Raw genomic sequence first — 25,014 nt, forward strand, 5'->3', positions numbered from 1 at the left:
ACAGAAAAGTAACCTTAAAAACATTCATATTAATGGTATATTTACAAGTTTCACACACATGTTTATGTAAAAAATAAATATTTAATAATTTTACTGTAGATTTTTGGAGAAATAATGGGTCAAAGTGCCTACTAATGCTTATCTGTTATATACTTTTGCGTCACGTTCAGCAATTTATTTCTCCAGAATCATGAGAGGTGAGAACACAATCTCTTCAGATTATAATAAAGGGTAATGTATACTATAATCAGAATTAATATTTCATGTTTTACTGTAGATTTTTGGAGAAATATGGGGTCTGAGAATATGTTAAAGAAGCCAAAAAGGCCATTCATTTCCCAGATGAATAATAGTAGTAAGAAGAAACATTCTAATTACAATAGGCCTTCACAGCGCTTAATAAATAAATAAATTAATAACTCAGCTGCACAAGTGAACATACCCTTAAATTATTATTAACAGTTTTCTAAATCTTTCAGATTGTGAGCACATCTCATGCCAACAGCCCTCTTTAGGTAAAGCCACAGACATGAGCTTTGACTCTCAGGGATGCAGAAAAGAAAAGCTCTAATCTTCAAATTTTGAGCAGACACCTGGAGGGTCGACACACAACTGGCTACTAATTAAAACAATTAATATCATCCAACTTGACAAAATATATTGCTCCAACCTAAAGAAAAGTATCCCCACAACAAGATGCTGCCAACTTTTTTTATAGTTCATCAGATATTCTATATTTGGCAGTAGGTGTTAACACTGAATGCTGAAATGGATTTAAAAGGTAGTTTATTATAGTTTATATTGATATAGGGTGTGCACAAAACTGGGCTAGTGCATCTTTTTATCGTTTAGATTTTATATTTTCCCTCTAGCAGAATTATTTTTAGTTGAATTGTAAGGAATATTTGTCACATTCATGGTGGAGAATATTCTGAAAGGATCTTTTTGGAAAAGGATGTTTTTATTTGTGCACATCTGAGTAACCTAGGAATCGAATGAGAATGTATACTCTTTTTTTCATCCACTGTAAATCAGGACTTATTCACATTGCTTCTGCAAAGTTTAGATAATCAGCATGTCTCATACTGAGCATGCATACAATGCTTTCCAGGGATATGTATATTGGTGCATGCAAATGTCCCTGTTTGTTGCTTGTAGCGTTTTAAAGAGTTCTTGTAGATTGTAATTATGGTTGCATTCTATATTCTTTTTGTATATTGTATATATTCTAGAATTGCGCCACACAAGGTGACAGCAGGTTGGAGTAGATCTGTTACTTTTTGTTCTTATTAATTATTTTATAAGCTCAAATTCCTCTTGTGGTGGATAAGATGTTTTTGGATGATTATCCTCTCCAGTATCGGATGCTGTGCAGCTGGAAGGACTTTTGCTGACACTTTTTTACTTTTGGACATTTGTTAGTATGTGTCACCATGGCAACGGGGTTGTTTTTTTACAACCGGGAGCAACTGCTAAATATCTCAAAAGCTAAAATAATACTTTAACTACAACCCCAAATTCCTGATGAATTGAAAAGGAGACGCTGTGGATGCAGAGCAGGAACAAAGGGATGAGAGAGAAGGAGGAAGTTCAAACCATCTCTTCCATTAATCATGATGGGCATTGTGAGATTGTTGGGAAACAAGTTGGATCAAGTCCAAGCCCTACAAAGAACCACTATTTCACTGAATTATGGCTGCAGAATCATATCCCTGACTCCATCGTCTCTCTGCCAGGCTTTCTGACCATACAAGCAGAAAGAGATTTAAAGAGGAGCAGCAGACGCAAAGGAGGTGGACTGGCGACACCTGTGAACAACAGAGGACATGTTACTGTGAAGTGTCGTCTCTGCAGTCCAGATATTGAACTGTTTGCAGGAAGTTTTTCCCCATATTATTTACCCAGAGAGTTCACCAGTGTCATTTTGGAAACAGTTTAGATTCCATCTTCAGCTGTTGCCGACACTGCCAGTGATGCCATCAGCTCAGTTGTTGCCAAGCTACAGACACAACACCCCAATGCATTTGTGGCATTATCTGGTGATTTTACCCATGCTTCACTCTCTGCTACACTTCCAACGTTTCAACAGTTTGTCAGCTGCTCTACCAGAGAAAACAAAGCGTTGGATTTGTTTTATGCAAATGTCAAGGACATATATCTCTAAAGCCAGACCTCCTCTAGGCAATTCAGATCACAATCTTGTTTTTCTCTGGTCAAAGTATTAGCCCCTTTTTCAGAGGCAACCTGTAATGAAGGGGACTGTGAGAAGACGGTCACTGGAAGCTGAAGACAGCAAGGAGGTGTACAAGAAGAAGCTGGAGAGCAAGGTCCAGCAAAACAAAATCAGAGACTTGTGGTCAGGGATGAAGAAGATCACAGGCTTCAAGCAGAAGGACGATCAGATCGATGGATGTCTCGACAGAGCCAATTAACTAAACACATTCTTCAATAGGTTCAGTTCAGAAACAAGCTCAGCATCCTCCTCTCCTGCTCACAGCCAGACATCCCACCCTCCTTTGACCCACAGCTTTCCTGTCACACCTCAGATGTTTAATCTAACACCTCTGCCATTGACACTTCTGCTTCTACATGTTTGTCATCAACCAAATCAGAAGAGGCTGATGCTCCCTTTGCCTCCCCCTTCCACCTGTGTGTCTCAGGAAGTCAGGTGAAGAGACAACTGGAAAGATTGAACCAGAATAAGGCCGCAGGTCCAGATCGTGTCAGGCCTATTGTCCTGAAGGCCTGTGCAGAGCAGCTCAGTGGGATTCTGCAGCACCTCTTCAACCATAGCCTGGCCCAGAAGAAGGTTCGAGTGTTGTGGAAGACCTCTTGTCTTGTTCTGGTACCAAAGACAACTCACCTATCAGTCCTCAGTCACTATAGACCAGTTGTCCAGACATCCCACGTCATGAAGGTCCAAGAGAAGGTCCTGTAGGCCCACCTGAGTAAGCCAACAATGAACCATCAGGACTCCCTTCAGTTTGTTTATCGCAGGGGAGTTGGGGTTAAAGATGCCATCACACACCTGCTTCAGCAAACTCACTGTAATCTGGACAAAGCCAGCAGCACTGTGAGAATCATTTTCTTTGATTTCTCCAGTGCATTTAACACAATTCAGCCTGATTTGCTTTGTCAGAAACTCCAAAACACTCAGAAGGATTCAACAATCTCCTGGATCAAAGACTACCTGACACATAGACCACAGTTTGTGAGACTGAAGGGTCGAGTGACTAACCAGTTAGTCAGCAGCACAGGAGCACCACAGGGGACTGTACTCTCACCATTCCTTTTCACTCTGTACACCTCAGACTTCCAGTACAAGACAGACTCCTGTCATCTGCAGAAATACTTGGATGATTCTGCAGTCCTGGGGTGGATCAGAGATGGACAAGAAGCTTTTTCAGATCTGCTGTAAGACAAACCTCTACAGGAGATCCTTCCTGCCCACAGCCATCAGCATCTACAGCAGCTCTTTGAAGAAATGTGCAAAATATGATCAACAACAACAATTAATTTCATTTTGGGATGAATAAAGTATTTTTAAATTTGAATTCTGTGACCAAAAGTAATTTTTCCAAAAAGGTATTGTTGTAGTTTCAATTTCTGGAAGTGAGGTTCTTTCAAGGTGTAATTGTCAGGTTTAAACAACCTAAAATACTTATAACATCATAAAAAGAAGAGAAAGACAAAGAATTAGTTATTTACTCGCTGTGAGGAAAACGGACAAGATGTGTTCAGTTACAAATCTCGCACCGCTCGGAAAACCATCTGTCCGACCCTCTCTTTTTATTATCATTCAGGGGTCCCTAGTTACAAAGAACGTCATTCTCTAAGGATGGGAAACAACAGCTGCATCGTAAACAGGTCATAAACACCATTATCTTTCAACAACACACTTCCACAGTCTCCATCATTTTAAGATCAGTGCAATCAGCCTTCATCTTTTATGACCTCCTCAACTGCGGACTGCTTCCTTCTCAGCTCCAATTTATGACCTTTGCCTGCAGACAACTCATACATCCTTTACTCACAAAAACATCATGAAAGGTTATTAAAATCAAATAGTCAAGTTAAGGATAGGAGAAAATATAAGATAAATCTATATTAAATTATTCCAACATTTCCTCCCTGTTTATCTTATATCTGCTCATATTCTCATATCACTTAAACAGCCACTTCTTTTAGATTTTTAACTGCAAGATCATTTTCATGAGTACAAAAACAATTATACTCAGAGGTACTTACTGACATCTAAATCACAGAATCATATAGAAATTGATCTATATACAGGCCAGAAAAGTGGTCAGTCGCATCCTCATCATCTTCATCATCCTGATGTTTAAATAACGGATAGTTGGGTAACTCTGTCTTCCATAGGAGAAATAGCTGTGGTGATGAAACGGTTAAGAAGAGAACGAAGGCAGGGAATACAACAACATCCACACAATGTCAAAAATTGCAGCAAACACTGCAAAGGAAATTATTACTGATGATACTAAAATTTTATTCTTGCCAAACACATCCAGCCAGGAGTCCCACATCGAGGTGTCTACTCCAGAATGCTCCTTCATTTTGCCATTTAGAGATCTCAAACCTTCTATGGCTTTAGTTAGGCTGCCATCAGCCGCAGTGTTGTTAGGTATAAATGTGCAGCATTTTTCTCCAAAAATGGCACAAACTCCTCCTTTTTCAGCTAACAACATGTCCAAAGCAATTTTATTCTGGAATGCCATCAGGGAGGTTGAAGCCAATTGGTCATGGACAGTTTCAAACCCGCTTTGTCCAATTTCCTAGTTTTTGTACATCGTAGTGAATATAGTTGATCCTGTCTATGTTTTTGTTCATCGTACACCACTTACAGATACTTGATTAAAATCCTGCAGCTACTTGATCAGTTAATTTATCTTCATCTATAGCATCTATGTACGTAGAGTCTCCCTCAGTTTGCCAAGCTGCTGCTCTGCACTTTCTATCATGCCAATCATGTGGGTTTACACTAGATAGTCCATCTGTTACTTCATCTACATAGAATATACTGAAACTGGTAACAATAAAGTAATTAGAGCACAGAGTCCCGTTACTTTTTGAAGGTAATCGATCAAACAACCTGTCGTCACCACACCACCACCAAATGTCTCCTCTAGAGACTGGTTTAAAATACTTATTTACTTTTACAATTGCAGTACACCATACTGCAGTGAGATTTCCCAATTTATTACCTCTCTCTGTCATATTTATACATGTGTAGTTTTCAGTGGTGACCCGCTTATGGAATACTGGTTTGTCCTTATCTGCTGTAATTACAGGAAAAAACAGAATCCTAGTGTTGACACATTTCATTAGGATTAGTTTGATTCATTACTTCCATCACACAGGGTTGTGGTATCACAACTGGAATTATTTGTAACAAAAACCTGGGACCCATACACACAACACAATCTCTTTTAGTTATGTTAGCCGCTTACTCTACCATCAATAACCAGTTATTATTTGTTCCTGATACTCCAGTAATAACCTGGAACTAGTCATCTGTGGTTAAGTTTCCTAACATAATGTTTACTCTCTTCGCTTTGTTACCTGGATTGCATTATCAGCTTTATGGAACTTAAACAACTTATTTTAATTGACTAGCATAAGCAGTGGTGCCCCACTCTGGTGTCCAATTGTTTCCTTCATCAGTTACCATCATGGACCATGAGGTGTCTCTTCTGTCATTAGTTAAGTACCATTTATAACTTCTATAATCCTGCCCTTTCCTTCCTCGTTTGGTCAAGCTAATGAGTGGGATCAGCACCACAGCTGTGTTATTAGATTTCAGGCACACTTGAATACCATAAGTATAAGAAGTTTGTTTAGTGCACAAAGTTAGGTTATCTTGCCTTCCTTGATTTAGCGCTACTTGTTTCATATGACTTATAGCAGATGTTGTTACATTCTGATTCATCTTGACTGGTTCCCATAAATACCAGAAAAATAAAAAAATCAATATGAGGAAAAATATAAATACCCAGCACCGGAAAGCATTGCTCATCCATCTAAAAGTCATTTTGGCTGAAATTTTGACTCCTCTAAGTGGTTCCAGTGTCTTAATTTTCTGCACTGACTTTCGGGTCTCTCCAGCCTCTAAATGTCTGGGTCCACCCTATTATCAGTCTGTAAATCACTTCCCCTGGCGGAGCTTTCAACCGAAATGACCTTTTTACAATGTGTAAGGTGAATCCAGGTTTATCTCTCAGCTATTTTACTGCCCTGGCAGTGGTTAATAATACCTAATATGGGTCCTCCCACTTAGGTGAAATACCAATGTTTCTTTTTTACACTCCTTATTAACACCCAGTCGCCTGGTTCCACTAGTTGGTTTTCCTGCTGGGAAATAGAACATTCCTCATTAGTTTGATTTTGTTTCTGTTGCTTTTCTAACATACTCCTCATATAATCAGCTAGGTTAGTTTCTTCATCTAACTCCCACTTATTTTTAACTGTGGTAATCTGTATGGTCTTCCAAATAATGTTTCATAGGGTGTTAGCCCTGAGCTGCTTGTAATGTTTAGTTGGAAATAGTTCTATCCGTTTAGAAAATGCATCTATAATGACTAAACAGAACTTTTTCCCTTCACTGTGGTTTAGCTCAATAAAATCCATATGAATTGTTTGAAAGGGTATTTTAGTTTTGGAAATTGTCCCCTTTGTGGTCTTAAATTCCCTTGTGGATTATGTTTTGCACATGTTAAACATGTTTTACAAAAAAAATTTTTTAATAAGAATTAAGAATTAAATCCATATGTTATATAATATTAATATATCTGTCCTACCATTCCTCCCTGTTGAGACATTGTGAAACACGATGGCTCAATATTGCCGCCCATTTATATAGGTTCTTTGGTAGGACAGGTTTATTATCTGGTCAAATATAGTTTTCATCTTTTAATGCAGCTCCATGTTTTTTACACATTTCTATCTCCTATAGTGGGCTTTGTTGTTGCATTTCTTTTAACACTGTATCTTTTGTCACCAATGCCACCAATATCCTGTTTGTGTCTTCCCTCTCTCATCTTTTTTGGAGAAATCATTCACATAAACTATTTCATGATCCTGCAAATCACTTCTAGTTTTTTGCTTCTTTTTCTGCTAATTCTTGACAATCATGTTAATTTCCATCTTCAGCTTCTACACTCCATTCCAGTTCAGATGTCATTTTCAGCTCTTCCTCATACATTAGTTTGTTTAATGGAGATACTATTTCTGCATAATTTGGCACCCAGTTTCTACAATAATTAGTTAGACCAAGGAAGGACATAATTTGCTTTTTTGTTACTGGTTTTGGAACTTGTAATATTACAGTCTTTCTTTCTTCTACAATTGTGCGTCCCCCTAAGATTGTGGCCTAGGTATTTAACCTCATTTTTACACAACTGAAGTTTCTTTTTACTGACTTTGTGTCCCTCTTCTGCTAAATGTTTTAATAATGCTATTGTGTCATTTTTACAGGTCTCCTCATCAGGAGAGGCTAATAGCACATCATCAACATACAGGTCCTTCTCAAAATATTAGCATATTGTGATAAAGTTCATTATTTTCCATAATGTAATGATGAAAATGTAACATTCATATATTTTAGATTCATTGCACACTAACTGAAATATTTCAGGTCTTTTATTGTCTTAATACGGATGATTTTGGCATACAGCTCATGAAAACCCAAAATTCCTATCTCACAAAATTAGCATATCATTAAAAGGGTCTCTAAACGAGCTATGAACCTAATCATCTGAATCAACGAGTTAACTCTAAACACCTGCAAAAGATTCCTGAGGCCTTTAAAACTCCCAGCCTGGTTCATCACTCAAAACCCCAATCACGGGTAAGACTGCCAACCTGACTGCTGTCCAGAAGGCCACTATTGACACCCTCAAACAAGAGGGTAAGACACAGAAAGAAATTTCTGAACGAATAGGCTGTTCCCAGAGTGCTGTATCAAGGTACCTCAGTGGGAAGTCTGTGGGAAGGAAAAAGTGTGGCAGAAAACGCTGCACAACGAGAAGAGGTGACCGGACCCTGAGGAAGATTGTGGAGAAGGGCCGATTCCAGACCTTGGGGTACCTGCGGAAGCAATGAACTGAGTCTGGAGTATAAACATCCAGAGCCACCGTGCACAGGCGTGTGCAGGAAATGGGCTACAGGTGCCGCATTCCCCAGGTCAAGCCACTTTTGAACCAGAAACAGCGGCAGAAGCGCCTGACATGGGCTACAGAGAAGCAGCACTGGACTGTTGCTCAGTGGCCCAAAGTACTTTTTTCAGATGAAAGCAAATTCTGCATGTCATTCGGAAATCAAGGTGCCAGAGTCTGGAGGAAGACTGGGGAGAAGGAAATGCCAAAATGCCAGAAGTCCAGTGTCAAGTACCCACAGTCAGTGATGGTCTGGGGTGCTGTGTCAGCTGCTGGTGTTGGTCCACTGTGTTTTATCAAGGGCAGGGTCAATGCAGCTAGCTATCAGGAGATTTTGGAGCACTTCATGCTTCCATCTGCTGAAAAGCTTTATGGAAATGAAAATTTCATTTTTCAGCACGACCTGGCACCTGCTCACAGTGCCAAAACCACTGGTAAATGGTTTACTGACCATGGTATCACTGTGGTCAATTGGCCTGCCAACTCTCCTGACCTGAGCCCCATAGAGAATCTGTGGGATATTGTGAAGAGAACGTTGAGAGACTCAAGACCCAACACTCTGGATGAGCTAAAGGCCGCTATCGAAGCATCCTGGGCCTCCATAAGACCTCAGCAGTGCCACAGGCTGATTGCCTCCATGCCACGCCGCATTGAAGCAGTCATTTCTGCCAAAGGATTCCCGACCAAGTATTGAGTGCATAACTGTACATGATTATTTGAAGGTGGACGTTTTTTGTATTAAAAACACTTTTCTTTTATTGGTCGGATGAAATATGCTAATTTTGTGAGATAGGAATTTTGGGTTTTCATGAGCTGTATGCCACAATCATCCGTATTAAGACAATAAAAGACCTGAAATATTTCAGTTAGTGTGCAATGAATCTAAAATATATGAATGTTAAATTTTCATCATTACATTATGGAAAATAATTAACTTTATCATAATATGCTAATATTTTGAGAAGGACCTGTATAGTAAAACCTGACTACCTCCTGGAGGGTCAAACTTGGCCATACTTGTACTCATTACCTGAGAGTATATAGTTGGACTTTCACAGTAGCCTTGAGGTAGTCTGGTATAAGTATATCTTTGTCCCTCAAAAGTAAATGCAAACCAGAACTGACTATCTTTATCTACAGGTACAGAGAAAAATGCATTGCTTATATCAACTACAGTAAATATTCTAGCATCTGGTCTTAGGGAATTTAATAATGTATAATGATCAGGAACAGACGGTGCTCTCTGAACAACTGCATTATTAACTGCCTGTAGGTCTTGTACCATGCGCCATCCTATTGATGGAGCTTGTTTTTTAACTGGAAAAAATGGGGGTGTTGCATGGTGAATCCTCGCATTTTATTATCACCCCTGCAGTTATTAAATCCTTTATTACTGGTTTTATTCCTTCACGAGCATCATATTTCAAAATGTTTTGTTTTACACTGGGCCTGTATTCTGTTTTTGCTCTAATTTGGACAGGTAACACTCCTTTTACTAAACCCACATCAGTAGGGTCTTTTGACCATAACTTATTAGGGACTTCATTCAAGAACAGTTCCTCCTGTTCAGTAAGGAATATTTCTCATTGTTGTTTTGTATGCCAATGTATCTCTTCCTGCACTATTCTTCCCATCTGTATCAACATAAGTTACCATAACTTTTGTAGGGGTTACTTTAGTTAATGCTTTTTCGTACGTTTTATCTGGTCCAGGAGTATTTTTATACCACATGGTAATATGTAGATCATCTGGTGTCATCTGATCTTGTAGTTGAGTAATGACATTTCTTCCTTCTGTTAATAAAGCTGTCCCTATGTCTAGGGGTAATAATAATACTTCCTATATTTTATCTGTAGAAGACAGATATTGCAGTGAGTTTTTAGCAAAGTTAGGTAATCCTTGGACCAGTGGAAGCAGACAGCCAGTCAGACAGCTGCGAACATATTAGCTGATTTGGCCAATTTAATACAACTCAGACAATTTTTATATCACCTAGATATTAGGTCTGCTTTATTAGTAGATATTGCAATTGGGAAATGTTCCAAGTAACTACAACACCAAGAAAAGTATTAGAATTTACCATACATCTCACGGGTCCATTTAACTAGGCTAGTCTGCCACTGCTCTGATAATTTCTTAATTTTGCTGCTCAATGTGATATGACAACTTTCTACTACAGGTAAGGAAAATCACAAATAATTTCAGTGAACCAACAAACTTTTAAAACATTTCTCCCACTTCTTTGCTTGGTTGGCTCTAGCTGTCTCCATGGTTGAGGACCAGTTCTGTCTGACAAAAACCTATTGTAAGCTTACAGTTTTCTAAAAAGCTCTAACTAACCAAGGTTCGCCTGTAGAGCAGCAGGCATCTACCAATTCCTTTTCACCAGCAGCACAAGTCTGGATCCCATTCCCTTGGTCTTCAGACAACTCAAGCTATAAGTTAACTTGGAAAACAAAGCGAGAGCAGAGTTAACAAAGCAGTTTACTCTTGTGCAAGAGGCAAGCAGGTCCTTCCTCAATGACTACAAAATGAAAGTTGTCAAAGTTTTATTCCTTCATGTGTAAAATGAGTTTGCACCAGAAGAGAAGCCTAGCATACCACAGCACACCATTAGTGCTCAGCACATGGGTGAGCTAACCAACAAGACATAGTCTAAACTTAAGCTCACTGTGTTTTTGGTTTAATTTATTTTGATGTTTGTGATTACACTTTATGGTTATTTCATGGAAGAGTTCTAGGTATTAAGGGTCATGTGTGCCAACAAACTGTCTTGTTTAGCCTGGCACATTGGTCACAAAACACTATCTTGCAATTCATTCCTTTTTTGCCATCTTTTCAGAAGGCCAGAATGACCTCATGGATTTGATAGTCATTTGGGAAATCATTTGTATCAGATGTTTCACACCTGTCTTTATCCACAGACCCACCCACCCAGTCTCTCTTCAATGCTTATATTGAGATGGGAATTTAAAACAGTACATCTTGTAAATAGACTGTTGGTTGTCAAGAGCGTTTATTAGGATAATTGCTTTTAATCATTGTTGCTTTGCTGTATTGTATTGATACCTGGTGATTGAAAAGCCATTGAAATTATACCTCATTAGTTGGCACTGTAGGTGTCATCAGTGCAGACTGACACATAGAGGCCGATATAACTGTTTTATCCATTTATTATTTGTAACATCAACTTGTGGCAAGAACTTACATGTTGTTTTAATAATTTGTCAGTGTGACAGAGCTATATACAGGGGTTGGACAATGAAACTGAAACACCTGTCCTTTTAGTGTGGGAGGTTTCATGGCTAAATTGGACCAGCTTGGTAGCCAGTCTTCATTGATTGCACATTGCACCAGTAAGAGCAGAGTGTGAAGGTTCAATTAGCAGGGTAAGAGCACAGTTTTGCTCAAAATATTGACATGCACACAACATTTTGGGTGACATACCAGAGTTCAAAAGAGGACAAATTGTTGGTGCACATCTTGCTGGCGCATCTGTGACCAAGACAGTAAGTCATTGTGATGTATCAAGAGCCACGGTATCCAGGGTAATGTCAGCATACCACCAAGAAGGACGAACCACATCCGACAGGATTAACTGTGGATGTAAGAGGAAGCTGTCTGAAAGGGATGTTCGGGTGCTAACCCAGATTGTATCCAAAAAACATAAAACCACGGCTGCCCAAATCATGGCAGAATTAAATGTGCACCTCAACTCTCTTGTTCCCACCAGAACTGTCTGTCGGGAGCTCCACAGGGTCAATATACACGGCCGGGATGCTATAGCCAAACCTTTGGTCACTCATGCCATTGCCAAATGCCGGTTTCAATGGTGCAAGGAGCGCAAATCTTGGGCTGTGGACAATGTGAAACATGTATTGTTCTCTGATGAGTTCACCTTTACTGTTTTCCCCACATCCGGGAGAGTTACGGTGTGGAGAAGCCCCAAAGAAGCGTACCACCCAGACTGTTGCATGCCCAGAGTGAAGAATGGGGGTGGATCAGTGATGGTTTGGGCTGCCATATCATGGCATTCCCTTGGCCCAATACTTGTGCTAGATGGGCTCGTCACTGCCAAGGACTACCGAACCATTCTTGAGGACCATGTGCATCCAATGGTTCAAACATTGTGTCCTGAAGGCGGTGCCGTGTATCAGGATGACAATGCACCAATACACACAGCAAGACTGGTGAAAGATTGGTTTGATGAACATGAAAGTGAAGCTGAACATCTCCCATGGCCTGCACAGTCACCAGACCTAAATATTATTGAGCCACTTTGGGGTGTTTTGGAGGAGCGAGTCAGGAAACGTTTTCCTCCACCAGTATCACGTAGTTACCTGGCCACTATCCTGCAAGAAGAATGGCTTAAAATCCCTCTGACCATTGTGCAGGACTTGTATATGTCATTCCCAAGACGGATTGACGGTGTATTGGCCGCAAAAGGAGGCCCTACACCATACTAATAAATTATTGTGGTCTAAAACCAGGTGTTTCAGTTTCATTGTCCAACCCCTGTAGGTTGTTCACTGACAGCAAGATGCCTCTGGCACATCGTAAAGGTTAGAGAATTATTGGAAGGTACATAGGTATGAAATAGTAAACAGTACACAACAAAATGTAAGGCACCTAGGTGTGACAGAGGTGCAAAATGTAAAGGAATTGACCTGAACTGGAGTCTTCCTTATACGTGCAGTGATTATTTATTATTGCCTATTTTATCTAAATGTGAGTATCTCTTTGATATTTACAGCAGATTTCGAAAACATTTTCACATTTAGAGGCGACTGTGGCTCTGTAGGAAGAGTAGTCGTCTTGAAATCAGAAAGTTGTGGGTTTGATTCCAGCTTCCTCCTGCCATATGTCAATGTTCCCATGGGCAAGGCACTTAACCTCAAGTTGCCTACCGATCTGCGTATTGGTGTATGAATGTGTGAGCGTTAGTGAGTGCAATTGGGTGAATGTGGCTCTAGTGTAAAGTGCTTTGAGTGGTCTGCATAACTGGAAAAGCGCTATATAAGTTCAGTCCATTTACCATTTAGACTTAATATGGAGTTCAAACGAAAATTCACAATGAAAGACTCACCCTCACCATCTCCACCTTCTATTGACTATTCTGTGCGTCTCCCGGCCTTCCAATCAGCATCCTGTCCGCCTGATTCTCCATCCAATCACCTTCCGATGCTTTGTTTTTAAAGGACCTTCGGCTGTGTTCCTCCTCGCTTGTCAGCTGAGCTCATCCCTCCTCCACCATCTTCTTTCACATCTACTCCTGGCTTCCTCACTCCCTGGTCGCCAATCCACCACCAGTGTCGGATCAGGGGGAAGACATCTCTAAATCTAAGCCTTACAAATGTTCATCTTAGCTCATGTCATTTACAGCATTCATGTCTTCCTCCCAGACCCGAGCACCAAAGATATAATCATGTAATTTCTCATCATTAAAACTTTTCAAAGTGCCAACACTTTTCTTTGTGAGTCTTTTCAGATTGAATTAACCATAAAATCTGACATTTTGGATGTTGTTGAAGGATTTTGTTCTCCTAAGAAGTGGTCACTGCGAACATGTAGCCTGGATTCTTTACTAGGACAGTTTCTGTACATACATCTCTCAGCATCCACATCCATCAGCATGCATACATGCTCATTTACTAGAAATATGTCACCATACTATAAAGTTTATTCTCTCTCCTGTTTGTTGTGCCTGACATGCATGGTGGCCTGTCCAGGTATCAGAGACTGAGTAAGTCATTTGTGTTCCACAGATTTTGTGAGCTCTCACAGAACACTGGCTTTCTTTTGTACAGCCACTTAAGCAAACAGAAATTCACCAGACGTGTTGTTAGTAGTTGTTGACAAAAATAGCAACCATAAATTTGTATCCAAGGCCATCCCCGAACAATAGTCCCTTTTGTGTCTCCTCTTCTACTCACTCAACCTGAATGCCAGCTAAGTGATGCATTACCGCTGACAAGATTTCATGATTAACTTGTCTAAATGAATTGCAATATTTCTTTAAACACCCAGTGAATATGAAAATGATGTGAATCATAAGATTTATAACTAAAGAATAAACAAATGTTTACAAGTTGGGACCAACATCTTAGCACTCTTCACCATGATCCTTTTATTTTTTGGCATTGTATTGTGTAAATGGGATTAAACGGGATACATTACATGCCTCATCTTTTTGCAAGTATAAAGCTGCATGAAAGGCAACAAGAAACTGAAAAACCGAGCTCAGAATCTTTAATTTTGATTTAATTTAAACTAATCTGAAAGCTGCAATGGCATCCTTTTTTCTTTACATTCAGTAAAGCATTTGTTCTTTAGCTTACTGAAATTCCACTCTCGAAGGTGAGCAAGGGTCAAAGCCATGTTTACGTGTGACAAGTTGACCTATGACTCTAGCCCTCTGTCACTCCAAATCCTGGATGAGAAGTAAAGCTAAGAAAACATTTTCCTCTACACCTTCATGTTATTTTTGATCTCTTTTTTTTTACCCAGCATGAAATCAGTTTTCCCCAGAGCCATCAGACATTGCCTGGTTGAAGAGTTGTGTGTGTGCGCAAAGGGTTACTGGCGTCTGCTGTCTTTTTTTTTTTTTTTTTTTTTTTGCCGTTGACCAGCCCTGAATGCTGCAGCACATGAGAGGACTGAGGATTAGAGTGAGTGTCCTCTCAAATGACTTGTCCATCTGTGCCCAGGATCGAGTTGTAAGCAGTTGTGATACTGGACCGATTTATTTCAATCAGCAGCAGATCGGATTCAAATAAGCCCCCTGACTGCAAGTAAAATCTCCCCTTGAGGCTGTTATTGCGTTCCTAAAGAAAAAAAAACTTCTCTCTTCTTCTTTTATTTGTGATCAACAAGCTTGGTTCTTCATATTCTTCATTACTTCCAACGGTAATACAGAGGCAATTTCCATATTTTCTTCTACCACACCATCCCCCCTCAGTAGTTTGGCCACTAATCAGGAAGCAAGTGGTTCTTATTTATCGTGTAAATTGAATCATTACCACCCACACCACAGGAAAGAAAAACATCCCCACAGCCTAATGTATTCTGTACAGTGCATTTGTGGTGATGGTCAGTGGCCATTTTAACAAAGTGAGGGTATAATGATAATTCTTTGATCTTCTTAAGCTGGCATGTTGTTTGACCTTATCAACATGTTCATGTTTTCGATTAGTTTTGACAGTCAACAGGAAATGTTCCAGAGGATAATCATCTTCTCCACAACAGATGTAGAGTCACAGTATTAAATAGGACATATTATGCTTTTAAATCCTTTCTTTTCACACTTCAGTCATTCATTTGTGTGTATTTAAAGTGAAACTGCAATGCTTTGGTCTGAATTCTTTGTTATTGTAGCTCACAGGCTCCTCTTTTACCCCTTTTCCGAGGTGCGTCTGAGAGCAACTCGTTTTGGTTTGGTTTCTTTAAATGCTGTTGAGGCACTTCACATCCCACAAGGTCAAAGAGCGCTGCACTTTAACCCGTTCGGCCATTTTTGTAGTTTAATAACAATTCCCTAGCACCACAGAAACAAGACAAAAACGGCAGAAACCATGCAAAACTGTTTGTGTAATAAAACTATTCAAAACACGCAGTACAGTTATGTCCTCAAGGAGCTAAAAGCAGCACACAGCACTGACATAAGTAGCTATCAACATAATGGCCAGGAGGTCATATCAACACACAATAAGCTTACCGCTTTGCTGCGTCTATCGTTTCCATAGACAGAAAGAACTGACCGCTTAATCAAATGAAGTCTTTCAGCAAATCCTTCTTGATACTGGCAGAGGTTGCTGAAGAACTTGAAGTGGGGGAAAGAGGAATTTCCCAACTAATGTGGGTAGAGTTCCATGAACAATAAGCCACGCACTTCAAAGAGGTTCTGATGCTGGGGGACGGTGTAATGAATTGTGTGGGATGATACACCCAACAACCAAACCAAACTTATCCTTTTTCAGCTTCAGCAAAGTTGAGCTCGGCCTACAAAATCGCAGAAAAAACAAATATGCGAAATTCATCAGCCGGAAGTCAATGACTTTATTAAGCAACCATTAAATTTAACATAAAATGCGGAAACATTTTGCTCTACCACACAAAGGGGCTTCGGAGTTAAAATCAGAATGCATGAGGAAGTCATCCCATGGTTACAAATGGGGACTGCGAATCATTATCTAAGCACTTCTATTTACCACATATACCACATTATAAACATCACAGTATATATTTTTACAGATCTTAGGGCATGCATCTGACTGCCAATTAACTGCCATTTATGAAAGCATTCTAATGCAGCTCTCGGGTGTTGCCTGATGAGCGATTATAAGCTCTGTGGGTCAGCTGCAAACTTTTCAGTCTTTGTCCAGATCGGTCAGTACTGGGATATACCTCAGTCTTCCAACTTGAATTCAGGGGACTAAGAAAAACAAATGAATGAATGAAAGGCTTAGTTATACTGACAGACGTTTTTGGTGGCATATTATGCATTATCAAAGACTGCATTTGCTGCTGGCACCAGCTGACACTATAATTAAGTATCTCTTGTCAGTTAATGTGCACAAACCCACATGCACTAGGACATAAAACATGCTGTTCCATCTGACGTGCCCATGTATATCATCACCTTTAAGTAGTTATGAAATTGTCTACATTCTGTAATGGCTTAAAGCATTTTTCCCTTTGTTTCACTAGCCAACAATGTTGTTGTGCATTTAGTGCTAGAGGTAAAAAAGAGCTCATCTGGCTCAGACCCAAAAAAAAACCCAGAAACCTATATATTTTCCACATCTTCCCCTGTTTTGTTGTTCCTTTTACGTTGTTTCTGTCATAGAATGCTTCCTTGTTTATCTGTGTGTGAGTATGAGTAAGTGTGCAAGTGTTTCAACTTGTGCATGTACACACCGAGCTAATGGCCCCCTGCCAGATGCACGCAGATACCATCTTGAGGGAAACATTACAACACTGCATACTCAATTGAAATTATTTGAATGTTTATAGCAACCAGTACCACAACAGGTGGAGAGGGACAAATCTTTGGCAGGTTGGAGCTGTGGTTTTTGATGCCTTATGACAGCAACTCAGGAGGAACTGAACCAGTTGAGCGTTTCACATATAAATATAGTTTTGTCAGCTGTGCTGAAAAGAATAGTAGAATAGAAGAGAATAGTTTAGACAGCCTGAGATGTGTGGTATTCTATTATGAGGTACAATTTGCCAAAAAAGAGGAAAAAACATGCATTATGATTTAATCTGTTATTATGTGGCTTCAGGCTTGTTTTTATTTTTAAAACCACATCTTGTAAAACAAATTGAACCTTTCTGGGTTTATTACAGCATTATGGTTTTCTTTGTGCCATTTTGTTTTCAATTTACATACTCTTCATGGGTGCTTGACCTTCTTAGAATCATCTTTTTTAAAACATTCTTTTGATTTCTAGTTCACACTTATTTATGACCATCCATCCTGAATGAAACGTGGCACAGCATAAATTCCCTTAATTAATCCACAGATGAGTCATGATCACATCTGCTTCACGTGTAGCAACTTGAATGTGCCAGAAACACAGAAATATTTTCACACATCTGATGTTGTTTTATAACTTTGATTAAATAATAAAAAATAATAATAATAATAATAACTTTAAATTTTTTTATATTTCATCCATTAATCCATATGCAATTTAGCAGATTCCAGATTAATTGGGTAATGAGAGGCTCCATCCCCATTAACTCCATGCCTCGAGTTGACAGCTGACCTCTGTCTGCTCTATGACATCAGCCAAGTCAGAAAGGCAGAGAGCCCCCATCACAGGTTCAGTGAAATTCTGTGCTGTCAGACAAGCTGACAGAAGAGAAACTAAACATGCTGCAAAAACAGAGGATCCTCACAGCTTGCCAATCACCACCATCCATTCTTTGTGTTTTTTATTATTTTTGTTCCCGAGTGGAAATATTTGAACGGAGAGCAGGTTGTTCACCTAAGTTCGCTACCTCCCAGCATGTCCAAGACAACTCACTTTAACTGACACTAAGCCCTTTTCCAAACACACATATACTGAAAGTAAAAATGATGTGAGGGTCCTCACTGAAGAAAAAATGAAATTAATTCTGTCAGCACCGGAAAGCATCCTGGCATGAATTTGTGTCAGAAAGAAGCCTTAACTAAAGATAAGTTTGAAAAGGAAGTTTGCTTTGTGCTGTGTAAAAAAAAAAAAAAAATCATCACACAGAACATGACTGTCAATTGAGAGCACAGCTCTCATGGAGAATCCAAAACCCTAGGCTAAGTACTGGCACATAGAATGAAAAAGCACCCATGGTTCCTTTTATGTCAGTTGGTTACAGATGTATGAAATGAGCTTTCAACAAATACGTAATTGCTCAGTCATCCTGCCACCCGGCTGATCCCAGCTTTGCTTCTCTTTATACGTGACTCTCTCAGACATTTTCTTGGCTTTAAAACAGCCTTCGTTTAAAACTTGAGTTTTGGTGTAAAATGGGGATTATACGCATGCTGTTTGTAACCTAAACTGAAAACACCAGAAGCTGCTTTTTATCATCAGGGAAAACCATGAGCCAAAGACTTGCAGAAAGAAGGGAAACTGCTGTGCAAGACAGGCTGGACAAAGAGAGGTTAAAAAATGATCTAGTAGAATGCACAAAATGGGGAAGAGCATTATAGAGTCAAAATCCAACAAATATATAACAAATAAATATTTATATTCCTGGTTTTTATGACACTGTAATGATTAAATTAGATAAATCAAATTATATATTTATATATAATTGTTAATAATTAAATATGGAAATCATTAGTAAAGCCATTAAGTTGCTACATGCTGAAATCATGTAAGGTTATTTTATTCATATTTATTGAATTATTTCATTCTTCATTGGCTGTGGCCCATCATGAATTTTTTTTTTCTGACTTTCTGGCATTAGTTTCCTTCAGTCACAGTACCTAGTAGGGCTGCACCACATATTACTGTATGCAGAATCATAGTATCAATATCACAAAGAACTGCTTGGGCTGCAATAACTGCATTGCTAATTATAAGTACCATGCATTCAGGCTCTCTATACCAGTAAAATCTTCGGCGATGCAGCAAAAAGTGTTTTAAAAAGTATTTTAAATGTTTCAGAAATAGAAATAATGACTAAATTGTTGCATTGCCAAAACAGCAGCTGTAGCCAGATGTACCTTTTTCAAAACCATCTTGTTAGGATGGTACTAATAATTTTTTACACAGAGCACTCACTGTTTGCCTGGGATCTTTGTGTGCAACAAATAAAAAGCAGAAATACATTACATTGTTTTGTTAAGTATTTGTTTATTTATCACAAATCAAATTGTCACCGCAACGTTCACTAACAATATCGCATATTAGATGTTTTCGTCATATCATGCAGTCCTAGTAACTATACACGACACAGGCAGAGAGGGTAAAGACGCAGCATAGGTCCGCAAGGTTAGGACTTGTACAGCCTCTGCATATGGGGCAGCAACTGTGATTTGTACTGATGAAACTATAGCAGATGTCGCAGCGACTATACTTTATAAGTTATATAAAGTTATTCGGTTGCACTCTAAGAAAATGGTAAGACCTATTTATGCTCTCTTCATCCACATAAATAGCTCCACCATTTTCTAACATTTTGAAGTGTCACTTCTCCATGGTCTCAATTTGTTTAATTAGTTGGCATTGTTGCGAAGTAATGAAGCCACTAAAGGGCATTTCATAGTTAGTTTCTGAATTCAGAAGAAAGTTTCAGAGAGCAGCCAACATACTGTGGTGGAAGGAAATCCCGACAAGGATCATTTTTAGAAAGAGACCTAAAAGGAGACTCTGGAAGTTGTTCGTGCAACCATTAAATACATCACAGCATGTGAATGGAGAATTTCCAGCTTTTCTGGAAGGGCTATACTACACCACACAATTACTGGTGGTACTGCTCCACTCCTTACACTTGGCTATGAATCCACTCCCTGATGACCAACAGAAATATGCAGAAAATGAACACAGAAAAATGGACAGAAGGTTCCGTCTGTTTGTACTGGTTATTTAATAATGTACATAATTGAGCTTTTAAAGTCCTTTATTACATAGAGTAATTTTGTGATAATTCACAAATTTCCTTACATACTTGAAGTCTGCTCAGTGCATCCCAGATAAGTAAATAAATGGTAAATGGACTGAACTTATATAGTACTTTTTTCAGTCATGCAGACCACTCAAAGCGCATTTCTTTCTAAAGTATTTGCCACATATACACGGCTGCAGTATGTCTGCCTTTTTCAAATTTAAAATCTGTTAATACACACTCCAGGGAGGTTGTGATTGTTTAGTTTGTATCTTGAAGCATAAACGCTGTAAACAAATAATATAACCATATAAATCCCTAAAAGAAATATCCTTTTCAGGAATTTACCTGAAAGAGTTCATTCTCTCCTCCTCCCCAGTTGTTGAAACTGGTGCTTTAATTGATTCATTTAATTAATATCTCATCTAAGCTTAGCTGATTTGTATTCATTAATGTATTTTAATGTAAGTACTATAAAACAAGGGCTGCATGGTGGCACAGTTGTTCATGGTGGCAGCACTGTTGCCTTGCAGCAAGAAGGTCCTGGGTTCAATTCCCATCCAGAGGTCTTTCTGCAAGGAGTTTGCATGTTCTCCCCATGCATGCATGGGTTCTCACCAGGTACTCTGGCTTCCTCCCACAGTCCAATGACATGCCTGTTAGGTTAATTGGTCTCTTTAAATTGCTCTTAGGTGTATGAATGAGTGTGTGCATGGTTGTTTGTGTGTTGCCCTGCGATGGACTGGCGACCTGTCCAGGTTGTACCCTGGCTCTTGCCCATAGACTGCTGGAGATATGCACCAGCTTCCCCGCGACCCACTATGGAATAAGCGGTAGAAAATGACTGACTGACTACTATAAAACACTGTGATGAGCAACTTCACGTACTGTTTTTGCAAACTAAAATACCAAATACTCCTGTTGTAGAAGTTGATGGTAACAGAAAATTTGAACTTCCGAGGAATTTAAACTAGGAAATAACTGAAACAACACCCTTGGAAAATTTACCCAGTAATAATATTTACCCCTCACTTCAGAAATCTCCATCTTTAGCTCAGGAGCCATGCCAAAAGAGCTACTTTCCTATCATGGAGCATGTTCCGTAAAAGATTTCTACCCTGGTAATGAGATTTAGCACAGCGGTAGGAGAATGCCTCTAGAAAACTACTATGGTTCCTGGAAAAAGTTCCTGCAATGGAAACACGTTTACATGATGAGGAAGTCAAGGCCATTGTAGAGTATTCAAATAACAAAAAAATACTTATGTGCTTAAAGATTAGTACAGAAGGAGTTTTCAAAACATTTAATCTTCAAGATTAACAATTTAATGCATAACTCTAAAGGAGAAATAAATAGATACAGGAATGACATTCAAAAAATAGCTGGAACATAAACTTACTCAAAGGCCAAACCAGGTCACAGCAGAGTGGGAAAAACAGCAGGCTTTTCTGGATTTAGTATGGATGACTCCAAGCTTCTCAGCTGTGCCTGAAATGAGTTATGATCACAGTGGGAAACTCTGACTGTACTCACCACCCACATAGCACTTACCTAATTGTTAGCTTCACTATTTTGTTATTTTTGTTCGGTTGTATTTTTAAAAAAAGCAATGAGAAGGAGTTGATCATTTACAACAGGAGATGTTTTTTAGAAAGGTGGTATACTTTAGAGGCCTTCCCCTCTTTAGTGTTTGATATGGATTTTAAAACTACTCATCTGCAGATTTCCAAAAGTTAAAGAACAAAACCAAATTTTTTGGGCTCTCCTACAAAAGAACTGTTCTCAATCTGCCTGAAGCACTTTGACAGTAGTCCAGGTTTTATTCTCATACTCAACAATGTAACTTTAAAACACCACTGCAATGTGTCTGTCTACTCATGACTTTGGCATACCTCAAATTCATGGCGACCAGCTGCATTGCTACAGTCAGCTAACAGCAACAATTTCACTGGTAAAATAGCCTTAGTGGACACAATGAAAATTCCCTTTAAAGCAATTGCACTGGAAGTGGGCCTACTTTTAATTAAACTTTTTCTAAATCAAACAAGTACAATGATTATCCATGGTCACTTATTCTGCATATATTTGTTAAGACAGTTTTCTGTAGAGCTTTTCCAACAAAATTATTTCTTTTTTAAGACACTGATAGAAGTGTGTGCGTACTTGGTACAGCAGTTTTCTTCTTAAAGAAGTTTCCAATGAATATGTGTGAAGGGATTTGCTGCATTTGCCAACACAGGACAAAACTAACATTATACAAGTTTTAAGAAGAAACAGGCCATAGCTATGGTTGACCTGGCCTAATGAATATTTCAGCTTTCCATATAAAGGTCAAGAGAAAATCATTTGATATTAGTAGACTAAAAGCAAAGTTCTGCATCAACTTGACTTGTAGTTTGATGCTAGATTTCTGCATACAGAAATTACAGAAAATTTGTAGTCTCATTTTCAGGCATAACTCTTGCGTAGTTAATAGCATGTCATAAATAAAAGCAGTTTAATTAAGTCAAACCAAAAACCAACAAAACATTGGGATTAAATCAGATTGAATTTAAAAAAACAATTCTGTCATAACATCTACGTAGCCAAACTTTCAATTTTCTAAGACACTGTGAATTATCCTGTATGTTGTCAAGCAGATTGAAGATTAAGACTCAGATTGTAAATAAATATACACTAGAATTAAAAATTAAACGAATTACTACACAGTAGTTAAAGAAGCTTTGAGTACCTAAGCAGTGCAGGGCAAAAGGATAGTGAAACTAAACTCAGTGAATACTGTAAAACTGAGAATGTATGAAATTGAAAATAAAAAGTAAAAGTTGAGATACATAATTAGAAACCATCAATGGCCCTCAAGTGGAAGCAGCTCTGTTATGATGTTTGAATAGTGACTCTAGTGCAGGCAGCAATTACAGACACGTTAAAGCAGTTCTAAAATGTTTATTTTCTGTGACAAGGGCAAGGAAAGAGGAATCATCCGGGCTGGAGTTCAGGTTCTGATCAGGCACTGAGGAGAAAAGGAGAGTGGTTATTTCTTAGGGAGAAATAGGCGGTGATGATTATGGTGGAATGATGAGGAAAAGGAGTGCGCTTACTAGTTTGTTAGTAAATTGGTAGGTGATCAGTAGGTGACTGGGGCTGTCAGATGGTTATGTTTGACAGTCACAGATGCTGTGTCTCTGTTTATTACTTCCCAGATGTTGATGTCCGTTGGTGTATGAGGGTGGACAGACAGGTGGGTGAGAGGTGGCAGCAGAGAAGCGGACTGATGAGAAAGCCAGGTGGAGAATCTGAGGAGCATAGAGGAGACAAACAGTGGAAGACCCAGAAGACTTATTGTGGAAATCCCAGAGATGACGAAGCATGCAGAGATTCTGGAAGCCTTCTTTGACAGGTATCTGCTGAAGTGAGGACAAGATTTGGATTAGATCAGTTACTGGATAATCAACAGCACAAAACAGTAGTAGGCCTGGTTACCACACTGCAAGAGCAGCCAATCTGGCGTTTCTCTTTCTGGTCTCCAGCTCCTCTTTATGCTCCATCTGATTAGTCCTGATGAGCTGCAGCTGCAGCCCCTGCACCTGCCAATCACATCCTGTCCAGAGACGAAAGAGAGACACAGACACAACCAACCTGCACACAGCTCTGTGAGTATGACAGTCTCTTCCTTTGTTAGTTTTCTGGATGTTTGCAGCAGTTAGTCAAATACATAGACACACACTTCAGCAATGATGGTAAGTGGCCCCCAACCAAGCAGTGATAAAGTATGCTACCAAATATTTTATTGACATTTGCACTGTTACATAAGAGCACTGAAATAAAAATAGCACTGTCAAGAATTGTATCTTTTTTTCTTGTTCATGTAGTGTCTTGGAATTTTATTTAAATTGTTTCACATTGTAACCACAAACGTTAATGTGCTCATAGGGATTTAATATTCCAGACCGACGTGGTACATAATTTTTAATAATCTAAAGAATGTCCTGTGTGTTTTCTCAGCCCCTTCAGAGTCGATAATTTGTAACTGCCTTTGGATGAAATTAGTTTTGTATCCTGTGGGTTATGTCTGTACACGTTTAGAACATGTAGGGACAAAACCTTTGCCCATTCATTGCAAACTGGAAAAGATTCCACAGATTCTCAATTTGATTTAGGTCTGGACTTTGACTGGGCCATTTTAACAGATGAACATGCTTTGATCTAAACCAGTCCATTATAACCCGAGCTATTTTTGTGTATAGTAACTGTCTTGCTAAAACATGAACCTTTGCCCGTGCCTTTGATAAGAAAATTCCACTACAGTCGTACAGGGACCTAACAGTCCATATCAAAGGGCCTGGTACCCCATACTCCCGGACTACCCCCCACAGGATTCCCTGAGGGACATGGTCGAACGCCTTCTCCAAGTCCACAAAGAACATGTAGACTGGTTGGGCGAACACCCAGGCACCCTCCAGGACCCTGCTGAGGGTGCAGAGCTGGTCCAGTGTTCTACAGCCAGGACAAAAACCACACTGCTCTTCCTGAATCTGAGGTTTGACTATCCGATGTACCCTCCCCTCCAGAATCCCCGAATAGACATTACCAGGGAGGTTAAGAGTGTGACTCCCCTATAGTTGGAACACACTCTATGGTCCCCCTTTTTTGAACAGGGGGACCACCACCCCTGAAATCCAGTGGAACTGCCCCTGATGTCCACGCGATGCTGCAGAGTCGCATTAACCAACACAACCCTACAACATCC

General features: G+C 39.3%; 1 long non-coding RNA gene across 1 annotated transcript; it reads right to left on the bottom strand.

Annotated features, from left to right (window-relative positions):
• Positions 1-23,195: 23,195 nt before the first annotated feature.
• LOC124884533 lies at positions 23,196-25,014 on the bottom strand. The gene is made up of 2 exons (XR_007042459.1): positions 23,366-25,014; positions 23,196-23,277 (listed from the first exon to the last, which is right to left on the bottom strand). It is a non-coding gene; the product is annotated as an uncharacterized LOC124884533 (long non-coding RNA).

This window comes from Girardinichthys multiradiatus, chromosome 18, assembly GCF_021462225.1.
Source record: "Girardinichthys multiradiatus isolate DD_20200921_A chromosome 18, DD_fGirMul_XY1, whole genome shotgun sequence".
Lineage (NCBI taxonomy): Eukaryota > Metazoa > Chordata > Actinopteri > Cyprinodontiformes > Goodeidae > Girardinichthys > Girardinichthys multiradiatus.